General features: G+C 32.9%; 2 long non-coding RNA genes across 2 annotated transcripts in view; one reads left to right on the top strand and one right to left on the bottom strand.

Moving 5' to 3' along the window:
* The first annotated feature begins 867 nt into the window (after positions 1-867).
* The window catches only part of LOC143249119 (uncharacterized), a 48,006-nt gene continuing 33,501 nt past the window's right edge, over positions 868-15,372 (top strand). Inside the window, exons 1-2 of the long non-coding RNA XR_013027564.1 lie at positions 868-1,665; positions 4,463-4,524. This is a non-coding gene — a long non-coding RNA (uncharacterized LOC143249119). The remainder of the gene's footprint in view (positions 1,666-4,462; positions 4,525-15,372) is intronic.
* Positions 1,580-13,674, bottom strand: LOC143249132 (uncharacterized). The gene is made up of 3 exons (XR_013027577.1): positions 13,539-13,674; positions 12,605-12,717; positions 1,580-1,696 (listed from the first exon to the last, which is right to left on the bottom strand). It is a non-coding gene; the product is annotated as an uncharacterized LOC143249132 (long non-coding RNA).

The following is a 15,372-nucleotide window of genomic DNA, read 5'->3' as shown; positions in this document are numbered from 1 at the left end:
AATGTATAACCTGAGTCATTGTCGTTAAGTATCTGTAGCCTGGAGCACAGATAATTTCGATAAGTTTGAACGGTACTAGAACATCGCTATAATTAGGTGTATAACCTGAATCGTGTTATACGAATATGTAAAACCTAGAGCACAGACAGACTGACATGAAGAATATTAGAACACAGTTACTCAAACAAGTGAAACTTTGAACAATGAATTAAACATAGGGGCACAGAAATATATTCAGGGCCTTAAACAGCTACACAAGCAGGTAAAATCTGTAACACATTTATATAAATATGTATACCCTTGGATCACACTTAGAGAAAACCTGACAACACAGTAAGTCAGAAGTTCAGAACCTGGGTAATAACCAGACAAACTAGAAAGTTAAAATTTAGGAAAGCATGCACTTACAGTAAGGCATAACATCTACTTATTTTGCAGCCTTGTCAGAGACATATATTTATAGGAAGCGTAACATTATGTTAACTTGAGGCTTATAATTTGTGGTTCGTGATTTGGTTCTTAGATAAATACGAGACAACTGAGCCACGTTGTCTGAATTAGTCTAAACTTTTAAAATTTCAAACCTAAAAATATTTATCAAATTGATAAGGATGGACAAGTTGCTTTCTTAGACACATTCCAAACACACGTAAAAACAATAACAAAGAAAACTAATGAAATACCTTGTGCAGAATATTTTTAAAAAGTAGGTGAGAAATTTCTAGTTGAAAATACCAATTACTACTCGTTGTTTAGGAATTGGTGACATCTTTGTAACAACCATGAAGTTTGCCAGGCCTTACTGTTGCCAACTTTCTTCCCACGACCCCAGCAGCTTTCGTTGGCTTAGCCAAGTTCACGTGCGGCATACTCGTTCAGCGTCTCTGGCGTCAAAGAGTTGAAGCAAATTTAGCTGTTGATACGTGTGTGTGAATTTAAGACGCATACAAGGGTAACAAGACTTACCTTGAAGCCAACAGTATAACGCGGGTATTGTGTGCTGATACACTTTACGATGGATTCCCCCCCTATAAATCTGTTTGTTATGTAGAATTTTTGTGGAAACTGGATTTGATTGAATTTAGAGAAAAAAAACAAAACATGAATCATATTCTCTTCATGATTAAGTGATACCCACGTTAGATTGTATAACAAAGTTAGCCGACTGTGAACCGAACTTGAAATTTAAAATGAATTTTACAATGAAAGACCGTCTGCTTTCTGTAGAATAGCATACAGAAAAATGGAAGAGGTGCCTTAGAAAAACTAGTTTGGACTACTGGTCCTTCGGTTAGAGGTCGTAGTGTACAAGACGTGTAGGTCTTTTATTGTAGTTTCTAGAGGAAGAGACCATGAGAAACCTAGGATATATATATATATTAACAACATCATGTTACGTAGCTGGTTTATCGAAGCTGTCGGCTGATAAGGTGGGAATGTGAAGACCTGATGGTCTCAAAACTTTTAAACCTATTACAATTTTTTTTTTTCCAAAAAAAGGAAGTGGAAATGAGAAAAGATGATTGGTGCTCACGCATATGAATACAGTTTGCAACTTACTTTAAGCAATACTGAAAGGAAACGTAAACACAGCTTTTATTTGTGCTTACTTCCATCTTGCTGATGATGACGTCAGGAAAGGAAACTCACCGAGTAGTCGTGTAGGTAGGTTATGGTTGAGCCTTATTCTATTCAACTAGAAACAAAAAGTGGGATGGAATACGATATTTAAATGACATGCGATCATAACAGAAGATATAACAGTGACCAATTGTTTTTAATGTATATTTTAAGTAATCAAAAGATTTTCATAATTTTGTATGTTAGACTTCTTCACCAAAATCATGACAAAAGCACTGTGATAAGTGTCTAGGACAAAAAAATGGCGATTCTTCAACTATAATTATAGAATTACTAACGCTTAAAGTTTGTCATTTAGACAACACTAAGAACAATGAAATTGTACAGAAATTCTTTGATAGTCTTAATTCTTTGCAATACATAAAAAGGTTTTTTTTTTCATAACAAGTTCTGTGGCTAATTGTTTTTAATTGCTCACAAATTACATATTAGTATTGAACCTGTAGTTAGACTTAGGTGCCATCCTCGCCGGGTGTACTGAATTACGTTACTCAGGTTTGTCATTTTATTATTTTATATCAAATTTTTGGCTCTCTGGCCCAAAAGAAACTGTTAATATACACAACTGGATTTTAAAATAATAATTGTAACATTATCTTATCGAATCTATACATAAATGTTGACATAGTGAAAGGTTCTGTTTTTAAAAGGTTAGTTAACATCGCACACTACAATCACACTGTGTAATTCAGATTCAGTTGCTCAGTTAATGTTTTTTTTTAATAAAAATAACATCAATAAATGTTGTATTGTTATCCATTGTGAAATTATGTTTTTGTACATGAACCGCATTCTTACGTTTATTAAAGTTTCGCTTGGAAAATGTTTAGAGAAATAAACAACAACACACTAAACAGAATGTGTTTTAATGATTGTTATGACATAAAATGCTAGACATGTAAATGCGTAATGACGTTCGAGTACGATGAATACATATTTAAGCCATTTTAGTGGTCTAGGTTCCCATGCATATAAGTTTATATTCACTGGAGTAATAACAATGTAAAGTATAAATCTACATTATCAGAAACATAAAATTAAAGAGATTCACCAATAATGATATGTATATATGATCATTTAACAGTGTTAAACAATATTACATATGTTAATGACATATCTGTACATAGAAGAGCATATTTGAGTTACCTATTATTTACGTATTGTAGAAAAAATGGGACATAGATGACCACTATTCACTAAACCTTTTTTTCACAAATTTCTCTAATTTTCCACTACTAACTGCTCCTCAGATTAAGCATGATTGTCAGCTCATGAAACTTACGTACACCTGAAGAAATCCAATATTAAAAACACCACTTTCTCTATGGTGAATATGAAGGGGTTTTTCTGGTACGAGTAAAGTGACAATACACACAAGGTAATTGGACCTTTTAAATATGCATGTTTGTTGTGCGATATTTAAACCTATTACAATTTGTTTTTTCAAAAAGAGGAAGTGGAAATGAGAAAACAGATAACATGTGTTTCTGTCTGACTTACTTTCACTTACAGAAACAACCAGATTTTACTTGTAAGTCTATTAAAACAAGTACATAGTGCAATTGTTGTATATAAAACATATATCTTTCTTTCTCTGACAGAAACGGCGACATTTCGCTTTAAAGTTCTAGAATAGGAACACTGATAACACTTCCCCTACACTCTCAACAGGTAGCGAATAAACTGAAGAGAAGTTACATCTGATTTGAAATATAACTCTAAATATCCAACTTCAGTTTAATCAGAAACGTTTAACAGGTCAGATAACAAGGAGAGGTTTTATCTGTAGTGGCGTCTAGTATACAGTATGGGGTAGGTAGTAGCAATACTTGTTGATTGTGCACTAGATATGAAATTATATCGCATGTGTTTAGGAAATAAGTGTTTACGTATATGGTGTTTAACCTATGTTTTGATCATTTAGAGTAACATACATCCATTTAGGCATTTGTGGAATGCGTAACACTAATGTCATTGATTTATCCTAAATTACTCATATGAGCATCGTCATATATTTTTCCTATCACCAAAGAACATAAACGAGAAAAAGCATGAACTCGGTCTACCTTTTGTATTCTTCGCTTGTTGCGGAGTTATACTAAGAATAGTTAGGTTAGACGTCACGTTCTTTCAGCTTACAGAAACTCACAGATTTGGTAGTTAGAGAAGGAAGGGAAAACATTGTTTGTCACTAATAGGAGGGATTGGTTTACATTTTACTTGTTCAACCAAATCATTTTGATATAGTTTGCTATACATTAAGACAAGTTGATTATATCAATTCTGTTTTCATAGCAAATTTCACGTCTCGTTTGAAGTACTGATATATTGGTTTGAATTTCGCGCAAAGGGCTATCTGCGCTAGCCGTCCCTAATTTAGCAGTGTAAGACTAGAGGGAAGACAGCTAGTCATCACCACCAACTGCCAACTCTTGGGCTACTCTTTTAAAAACGAATAGTGGGATTGACTGTCACTTTATATCTGCCCCACAGCTGAATGGGCGAGCATGTTTGGTGGGACGGGGATTCGAACCCGCGACCCTCAGATTACGAATCGAGATCCTTAACCATCTGGCTATGTCGGGCCCCTGATATATTGTACTAGCAAACAACATTCTTATCACACCAGCAGAGTAAATATGGATAGTGAAACAACGTCGTCGTGATAACATTATAAAAAGTACGAACTTAAGTGTCCACTTAAGGGAAGGGGGTAAAACATACCGAACTGTTAGGAAATAAGGTTTATAAATGATATTTGACTAGTTTTTGTAGTTTTAATGCGAAGTTATACAGAGAGCTATCTATCTGTCTACTGCAGATAACTGGACCTGGGATTTCAACAAACTCATCGGGACTCATCCTGTGGAAGAAATTATGGAGGTAATATTATCATCGTGTCTTTTTGTTTTGTGAACGTAATTTGCTTCAACGAATTAAACCTGCAGCTTTTACTTTATAAACATAAAAAATTCAGTGCCTTACATGGAGACATTTTTGTTTGTTTTTTACATTAAGTAAAACCTTTGCCATTGTTTGTAAAGTGAACGGAAGTTCTGTCGGAACAAAAGAGTAAAAAATGTAAATTTATTGTTAAAGCTGCAGTCGATGACAAACAGTTAGTAGTAGAAGCATAAATGATAAGCTATAGAGACAAAAGTAGGGACAAGTTAATAAAGAAAATAGCAAGACCACATACCCTAGTTAGAGTTTTAATTGACTACTTACATAGTAAGACGCGTGTGTATGAAATAATACTGAACTGATTTATTATTTGAAAGTCGTTTATTCAAGCGTATGACACTTTGTCGTAAGTGTAATTGCAGATTAACGTAAATTTTATCACAATATTATCTTAATCTATTTAATGCTAGCCTTATCCATGCATGTAGAGGGATATCTGCGTATCCCTTTTTTTATACTTTGTGGTCATACAATAGGGGAAAGAATTTGTTTGTTTGTTTTTGAATTTCGCACAAAGCTACTCGAGGGCTATCTGTGCTAGCCGTCCCTAATTTAGCAGTGTAAGACTAGAGGGAAGGCAGCTAGTCATCACCACCCACCGCCAACTCTTGGGCTACTCTTTTACTAACGAATAGTGGGATTGACAGTCACATTATACGCCCCTACGGCTGGGAGGGCGAGCATGTTTGGCGCGACGCGGGCGCGAACCCGCGACCCTCAGATTACGAGTCGCACGCCTTACGCGCTTGGCCATGCCAGGCCCGGGGAAAGAAAGCTAACTGCTTAACAACACTCACCACTAACTCTTGGGCTACTCTTATGTGACCATATTATGGGATTTTACTGTCACTATCATATTGCATCCATGGCATAAAGAGCGAAAAATATTTTTGCGACAACGGGCCGATAACCACAAGTTTATAATTTGTGCAGACAAGAGATTTGGATAAAAGTTTCTTAAGGATATTATTAACTTAAAAAAAATAGTATCATACTAAAATTAGAATGAAAAAGGGATAAATAGTTATAATATATGATTTTGATGCAAGAATAATTCAGCAGCTTCTAAACATAAAAACAAAATTAAAACCAGACGGAAAATGAACACCCAGGGATATTTCATAAAGAAACACAAAAAGACAATAGTGAAGTTTACTATTCATATTCATACATATGTAAATATGTTATTATAAAATGTAAAATGAAGGTTTTCGCTGGTGTGATTTTTTTTAGTAAATTATTTATCATATGTACTATCTGAATTACAGGAAAGAGCTAATTGTTCATTGTAACGTTCTCTATCTGTATTCTATTCCTACGTAAATATATTAATTGTTTTCTCTCATATTCAACTAATTGTAGCGAGGGGCGTTAACTTTGGCACAGAAGTGGAGGGAATGGAGGATTGTTGCTATTTGATCTGCAAGATAACGCCCTATGGTTATGAACACGAAATTAGACTGTCTTGGTATCCCGTTGTATCTTAGAGCTACTCATAAATAGTGTGTGTGTGTGTTTCTTATAGCAAAGCCACATCAGGCTATCTGCTCAGCCCACAGAGGGGAATCGAACCCCTGATTTTAGCGTTGTAAATCCGGAGACATACTGCTGTAGTAGCGGGGGGCCATAAATAGTGTATAGCTTGTATTGAAAAATATATTACTCCTGTTGAGATGGAGGCATGCTCCAATAATGAAAAGATGAGTGTGTGATCTGGATCTCTGTTTCTCTTGTAAAAACAAAACACGTATATGGTAAAATCTGTTTACTGATTTAAATAATTTACGATTGAAAATTAAACCTTATACTTCGAGAAGGTGACATATTTTACGTTTTTAAAAAATACAGCAGTTTTTTCAAGAAAATTTAAAACAATATTTCATAGAGCATTTGAGATAATAACACACCAAAATGTTATACATCACTTTGTTGCTGGAAAATGTTTGTGAAATGTGAATACAAAACATAAGTTTAAACGTTTGTTGCGTACATTAATGTGTCGAGTAGCATATAACACAAATATTTAGGGAATTTTTACAGTCGGCATGGCCAAGTGGTTAAGGCGCTCGACTCATAAGCTGAGGGTTGCGGGTTTGAATTCTCATTATATCTTTCGGCCGTGGAGGCGTTGTAATGTGATCGTCAATCCCACTATTCGTTGGTAAAAGAGTAACCTAAAAGTTAGAGGTGGGTAGCGATAACTAGCTGTCTTTGCGCTGGTTTTACACTGCTAAATTAGGGACGGCTAGCGCAGATAGCCCTCGTGTAGCTTTGCGCGAAATTCCAAAACAAACAAACAATTTTTAACATTTCATTTTGGAAAAAAAGAACCTAACTTATAAAAGTATTAATGCTTTTTGGACATACATATATATTGAAAGTATTGTATTTCACGAAAGGTTTCTATAGAAAAAAAAATTGTTTTTGTTATCTGCAAAATTAAAGTGAATAAAAATAACCAGATTTTATTCTCTAGTTTACTTTATGACTAAAATTCAACAACAAAAATTAATACGTTAGCTTTGCGTAAACGGTTTTTGAAATTTTCAGTTTTAAAATTATAATATACAGTGAAATTTTTAGTTAGTTTTAAAGTATTAGGAAAGTAATTAATCATTGAAATTAGTTTTAAAAAACTAATGAATAAATATACATGCAAAAACGGCTCGTTTTTCAAGTCATCGATGACCGAAGAAGGTCGAAACGTTGTTCGCTCTTCTATGTAAAATATTTTCTCAACCCAAACGAGCCGTTTTTGCATATAAATTTCTCAACAAGTGGGTTTCTCGATAATGAATCACTGATAATGAATAAATAATTCCATAGTTTTTATCAGTGTTTTGTTCTCTTACTGAAAGTAACAGTGTGGAAAAAGTGAAAAATGTGTGTTCACACTTACATTTGGGAATCTGTAAATTATTTTCTGAAAGTAATTACTAAACTACTAATTTCTCAGACTTGCATATCAAATATATGATTTCTGAGTACAATACAACAGTTCCAAAACACCTATACGTCTAGTAGAGTAAACTGTAGGCATTAGTTGTCTTTAGTTTACTCGACATATGTTGTCAAAGTTCATTAAAAATGACCATGTTTTCCTTTTTTAACGATAATAATGGAATGCCTGTGTTATTTGCTTATAAAAACATTGAATAAATGGAGCCACGTAGAGGGTGTTTTCAAATTGTGAACAGGTTTAAGTGCAAGTTGAATACGCTTTCTGTGGCGCTGTCTTGAATAGATTCTAAACGTTGGCCTTTGATAACGTCTACTTTTTAAACAGATCACATTTCACATGCACACAAATCATGTGTCAATATATCGTTTTCTTCACTTTCTTTCCTGTCTTACTCGAACCTGATAAACACTATCAGTTAGTTTTAACACCTTACCATCATTATCATTGTAATTGTCAGATATAAGTTGGATTTGCGAAAGATCTCAAGTGTAATAAAATCTAATGCAAACTTAATTAATAATCAAGTGCCGTAGAAACGATTTTATATACACACACACCGAATTATAAAGGAAATCACGTGTTTAAAATTATTATATCTTAAAAACTCTGCTGGTCTTAAGGGGAACAGATTTCGCCAGAAGAATATTGGAGATTCATACGTCTTATTTAGCAATGTCTGGGTATAGTGCTAAGTGTCTCAAGGTATTCAAGATATTTTACATCGTTCTACGTCAGCAGATCACGACTATCTTAAAATGAAGTTACTACAAACATGATTTGTTTTAGACGGTATTCATTGTATCTTTAAATTGAGTTACTACAAGCATTATTTCTTTTATACAGTGTTCATTGTATCTCAAAATGGACTTACTACAAGCATGATTTGTTTTAGACGGTGTTCATTGTATCTTTAAATGGAATTCTTACAAGCATTAATTGTTTAAGACGGTGTTCATTGTATCTTTAAATGGAGTTACTGCAAGCATGATTTCTTTTAGATGGCGTTCATTGTGCATGGCAAAATTCTCTACACTGAGATGCATTATATACAAATTACCGATCTTGTATTATTAATATAGAGACAAGTAGAGAAATAAGGGAATGATTGGTTTGCGAAAGAAAGGTAATTAAGGTATACACCAGACTATTGTTTTGAACCAACCTGTACTATGTCTAGTCTTACAAAAATAAGGCCTATTGTTCTCAAGGTGTCTTTAGTAAAATATTACTCTACTAGAGCAAGTGGTTTTAAAGATATGATCATTTTAAATATGGAGATTTCTTGATAATCATTCTTTGTATATACACCATAAGAAAGAAAATTGAGTTAAACAAAAATGTAGCATCGTGGAATGCATGCAAATTTTGAAATATTGTTTGTATTATTAGTTTTACAGATAGTTTTATGAACAATCTTATGTCATTGTATGTAAATAAATAATGCTATTGTTTATTCTCTGAAAATTTAATTATGTTTTCTACAAAAGCTCTTTCATTCAACCTAATGTAAGCCACTACAATTAACTAATATAACATGCGCGTATCAAAATATGATCTTAGAGGTTAAAGAGGCATATTATTTACCAGTTTCAATAAATATTAAGAGTGGTGAGGGTTCCAGTGATGAAACAAAATTATGATTAATTTATGCAATATTCTGCTTTTGAAAATATAGTTGATTAGATAAAAAAAATTGTACTGGAAAGAATAAGTAATACCAGGTTTTTCAGGCATAGGTGATTTATATTGCAAGCTATAAGACATATTCGTGACTAACAAATGTTAAACAACAACAACCCTTTTCTGAGTTACTAGACAATAAATAACAAGCACTTTCTGTACAAGCTTTACTGATATACTCAAAATGAGGGGCCAGCAACGCATGCGCATATCCTGACGTGTGCAAAATACATCACAAGCTTTCTCAGCGAAGGCTGATCTCCATGTACGGAAATGCCACCAATGATGAAGATCAGACATCTCGTGTAAGTCTGGGTTGCTTTATTGATTTGGTAGCGTTGCGAGAAGACATATTTTTGGTCTCTTTTAAAACATACATATTGATATGTTGGAGGTTTACAGTTATCATATTAACATAACATACTTTTAAACCTTTGTTTTTCGGAGTTTATGTCATTGGATATAGGAAACAAGAAACCGGTCCAGTGTGACTACATCTTATGAAATTACTTGAATATTTTATTCCACATTTTCTTGTGACTAGAATCGCTCTTTTTGTAGTTTAAATAGATTATATTTTTCTTCTATGTTTATTTTTAACAATATATTTTATTTTAACTTGATGCAAGTATCACCAGGTTCCCTGTTAAACAACTCTGAAATACTATATAATATTCATACCACACACACCATTAACTTTCAAATTCGTTCCAATTACCTGTTTTTGTTTCAGTATAACATAGATCATTATTTTCAACTAAACTTTCGTGTATGATACATTTATAGTTTTTGTCTTAGAGGAATTTTAAATGTGGAATTTCATGATCATGGATATATTTCACATCAGTAATTTTAAGTTCCAAAATTTATATTCACTGCTTTATATCAAATTCAAGTAAAATACGCTTTGAATTAAAACATATATTGTGTAGTGTTTAACCTGGTTCGGTGCGGAAGATGGGTAAAGTTGAAACCATCTACAATTCCAAGAAGAGGAAGGAAAACATTAAACAAAATTAAACAATAAACACGTGTCTTCATCTTGTGCCACTTACTCTGTTATGTTTAAATGGAATTGTTTATATTTTGTGTCATTGAAGTGATCAGTGTAAAATTAATGAAAATGCCATTTATTTTTACTAATTTAATATTATTTTATAAAATAGCGTGAAAAATTCAAGAATTTAATGTAACAATAACCATAGTAACAGTAGTGGAGTAAGGTTGGTTTATATTATAGGTATACAAAGAATCATTATTTGTGGTTAAGCACAACGATACGCAATGGGCCACATGTGCTCTGCCCACCACGAGTATCGAAACAGGATTTTTAATGTGTAAGTGCTCAGACATACCACTGTACCACAGGGGGGATATGAATCATACTCAGCACAATAACTAGTACTATGTTAATCAAGTCAGGTCACAATAGTAAGTGAGTAATAAGTAAGATAAAAGACAGGAAAGTTGAGGTATTCTGTGTGTATATAGGTGCGTCGCAATGTTCTCTCAACTTTGTATGTTCTATATATTCACTCAAATAAAGGCGCAGCATAATCCAGGTTTAGAAAATTAAGTTAATATTATTTGTTTTGAGAAATATCTTCCCAAATAATAAATATTTTATTGTCGCAGAATAAATTTAAGATAATAAGCCATGCGAATATAGTACGTCATTTTTTTAAAATCACTTCCACGTGAAAGTTGGATTGTTGCCCTGGCGTTAAGTATCGTGACTATTGTATAAAAGTAATTTTGTGCACTACAAAACAACCACTGAAGCAGTTAGGGTAAGAAGTAATCTAAAATAAGTTTATGTGGAAGCGATAGGCAACTTCAAGTTCTACAGTGGAAGTTAGTTTACTGAACTTATATCATTTCCTTTTTTTTTCTTCTTTGTTGAGAACCAAGTATGAAAAGCAGATAATCTTTAACATAAATATTGAGATGAAAGATATTTTTATGCAGTAGATTGAACATTGAAACAAAGCTATGCAAGCGCTACCTGATGGAAGGTAACTAACTAGTCAAAAACACTCACTGTTAGTCCTTGGACAACTCTAATCGAATAGCGGAATTTGACCAGCCACCTATTGATGCACCTACTGTCTCAAAAGGCGGAGAAATATTTTACTGCAATGATGCAGAGATTTAACACGTTTAACACTAGGCTACGCCCAATCGAGTCCAGAAAGAAATGTATGAAAAGCAAAAAATTAAATGTAGAAAATACAGCTTTGCTAAACGCTAAAATAAATTAAGGTGACCCACAATTAATACACAAATACTGTCTAATATCAAGAAAAGATCGTTAAAATTATTAAAATAAAAAGACGATATAGAGGTATTCAAAAAATAATAAAACATGATAGGTAGCCTAAAGTGAAAATGCAATTGCAAAAAAGTAAACAAATAAGCTTAAGGTTTGAGACGTAGTGTTGGCATTGCTTCCTCAAACTACAAATCCCTGGTTTGATTCCATGTCTAAAAGCTGTAATATTTAGAAGAGTCGAAATAATGATTTGTAGCTTGAGGAAATTATTTCAACACTGTCTCAAATTTTAAGCTTATTTGCTTACTTTTTCTACGATTGCATTTTCAAGTTTAATCTACCTATCTTGTTTCTGTAAGTTTTATAGATCACTATTTTCCCTTTTTAAATTAACAATTTTTAATAATCTTGTCTTTTCGGTTTTTGTTTTAAACGTACATAAACCTGTGTAATAGCAATATTGTCCTATTTTAAACAATTTAGTTTAATGAAATACATAGTTGGTAAATGATGCTTTCTCTGAAAACGATGTCAACCTTTGGATTGGCTTCATGCAGATTGATGGCTATTGCACCTGATATGATGTAATGTAACCAACATACCACGTGCTGTGAATATGTTTGTAATGTATAAAACTAGTATATTTATACCTTGTAATTATATGTGGTGTCTGTAAACACTGGATTGGAAGGAATACTGAACTGAAGTAGAGTGGTGCATGGACTAGAGTTTGTAACAGTACGAGTTTTATACATGTAAGTACATGCAATGGTATTAACTAGTGTCTACACATATACACAACACACACACACACATATATATATATATAGCCATATGAATTCTTCGAGTTGTATAGACACATGCATATTTATTCAATGCAAATATAAGATAATGTGTCATGATATAATAGTATATGTATACAAATAAACATTTAAAACATTTCTCATAGCTGTTATATTTTCCTCTGCTGGCTGATCACAGTTTTGCTGCAGTTGGCCACATTTCTTCTTAGAGTAACATTTTGCGCAGTTTACAAGATCGACAACTAGTTAATTAACAATTATGAATTGATTGTGTTAACCTACCTTTAACCCTTCCATTTTTGATGGAGTTTGGTTTGTAACGCTTCTACGAACCTCTTCCACTGTAACGACCGTAAACTCTGGTGGACTGTCGCTGTTGCACACTTTATCTGAAACTAAATATTTTTTAAATAGAATATGTATGTACAAAATGTCTTCCTCATTTTCACCACCCAGAATCGCCACCATATTCACCATCTCCTTCTTACATGATTTTAATAGTCAGCTCCAAGGATGGCTATTCTATCTGCAGTATCTATAAAATTCGCAATCACTTACCATTAGCTTTCACTGTGACTGTTGATCCTATGCTCGAAACTGAGCCTGGAGTTCTCTTTTAAAATATAAAGATTAAAGATTTCTGTCACAGTAAATAGCCTAGATGTTTGTATAAAATTTTAGACGTTTGTGTAACATGGCCGAAATCGATCATGCAATGGTAAAAAACAATACTATGGTTTTATCAGTAAACAAATGGTACGCGTTAACAACAAGTTAATAATCGCCATTGTACATGTGTCATGCCTGACATATAAACATTTAATTACATCTACGGTCTGCGCCAAGCTATATATGTATGCGCGTAGTGGATTATGAGGCTCCATATAAACCAAAGACTACATCAAAACAATCGTATGCTAACGGTTATACAGCTGCTGCTAGTTACTAGATGGTCAAATAAAATTTAAAACAACTCTGCACAATGCTGAATTATGTATTTAGTAATGTTGTCCAGATTTTATTACAATATTCACAGACAGGTTTGCTCTAGGTTAATGTTACAATATTAAACAACATTAAAGAACAAATGAACGATCCCTATTATGAACCACTGTCATGAATAATGATACTAATAACCTTTTTTTTATATCTCTATCTATCTAAAGCAATAAAACATAGAACCAAGTATTTTTCATTGTAATTGTTTTTAACCTACCTGTATAAGTTTCCTAGGTTATACCTACATAATACATTTAATCTTTGGTTACGTTTCTAACTCTACACATCGTTAACAAGAAGACCTTATAATAATGAAAGCAAAATTTACTTTTTATAAGAGACCTTCGAAGCTGTGGGCTAGAAAGATAAGCCTCATGAGTCAAGTTGGTTAGGAGAACTTATGAATACTTTAACTACTCCTAATGATGGCGGAAGTTTGTTGAGGGTAGACCTGATTACTTTACCCAGAAAAGATAATTGGGCGGTAAATCTTCATTTAAACCCACGAGGTCACATTCACCTCTCGGACAACATTGCTGCTTTTTCATATTAATAATAGCCAGATCGCTTTCTTTGAAGAAAATTACCAGTGAGAAATAAAACTAGTGACATGTGTTTACAGTATAATTATACTTAACTCAAGGGTAAAGTTATAGAGAAATAGTACACAACTGGCTATTGAAAAAAACAGTTGACGTTTTGCTATAATTTTCACAAGTTAAATCTTTATTGCAGTATTTGTATACCTGGTATAATTTGTATTTATTTGTATAATTTCTTTAATTAAAAGAAACAAAATTCATACTCGTATCTGATATGAACGTTACGGTTTAACTGCCAAACATTAATTACTAATAACAAGAAACTAAACAATATGAACTACCGGACACATTTCAGTTGAAACATAAATTTTATTTTTGGTAAAGAATAAATGAAACTGTTTGTATTCAGCTGTTAGCTCTCTCGAGAAATTATGTTTAATTAGTTATTTTTTCATTTGGAAGGGATTTTACCTATATCAAGATTATTGTGTGTTTTGTCTGTAATACTACTAGAAAACAGTGAAGAAACAAATAAGTTTTAATATCAGCCGTATTTTTTTATTCTGTATCAGTTCGCCCTCCCAGCCGTGGGGCGTTATAATGTGACGGTCAATCCCACTATTCGTTGGTAAAAGAGTAGCCCAAGAGTTGGCGGTGGGTGGTGATGACTAGCTGCCTTCCCTCTAGTCTTACACTGCTAAATTAGGGACGGCTAGCACAGATAGCCCTCGAGTAGCTTTGTGCGAAATTCCAAAAACCAAACCAAACCTATATCAGTTTTGATGGGATTTATAATACAAAAATTGATATACAAACAATTTTATCCATCTTCAACATTAAACGTTGTACAATGTTTCGATGTGTAAATCGTTCTTAGCTTTCCGAAGATTCGGGAAATTGTGACTGATTTTCCTTTTTATTATCAAACACTTAGTAAACGAAATTTTAGTAGAATTTATAAAGAAATTCATCAGATGTCTTATGATAAATATGAAGTTACAAACAACCGCTTTTAACGTGTCTTATCTTTTAATATGAGTAGGAAGGAACCACCTTCTAAATTTGCGGCTGTGTACAATTGCGTATTACTGTTTCCTTCTCTAACATATGTGTAAATTTAACTATTCAACATGCATCCCCAAAAGCAAGTCTGTCGCAATGTAAGCTTGTAGAATAAATATATGCAAGAAATTGAATATCTGTCGGTATCTTTAATATCCATATATATATATATGCTTACAAACTAGGATACCGGTATCTTTAATATCCAAAATTATGTATTTATGTGCATCATTACGTTGAATGATTTTAAACAATTTCACACACGTATATATATATTTACAGTTTTCTTCCAAAATATTACAACAAACAAGTAAATCCCTAAATAATCACGATAATCAGTAGATTATGTTTGGCCCATAAATTAGTGAAACACATATAAATTACAGTAACAAACAATCTTAGAACATAATTTTTTTATTTAATTGGAGACCGAATGTTTCGCTTTTC

The sequence above is a fragment of the Tachypleus tridentatus genome, chromosome 1, assembly GCF_004210375.1.
Source record: "Tachypleus tridentatus isolate NWPU-2018 chromosome 1, ASM421037v1, whole genome shotgun sequence".
NCBI lineage: Eukaryota > Metazoa > Arthropoda > Merostomata > Xiphosura > Limulidae > Tachypleus > Tachypleus tridentatus.
The sequence above is the reverse complement of the archived record's forward strand: the minus strand, read 5'-3'. Positions and strand labels throughout refer to the sequence as shown.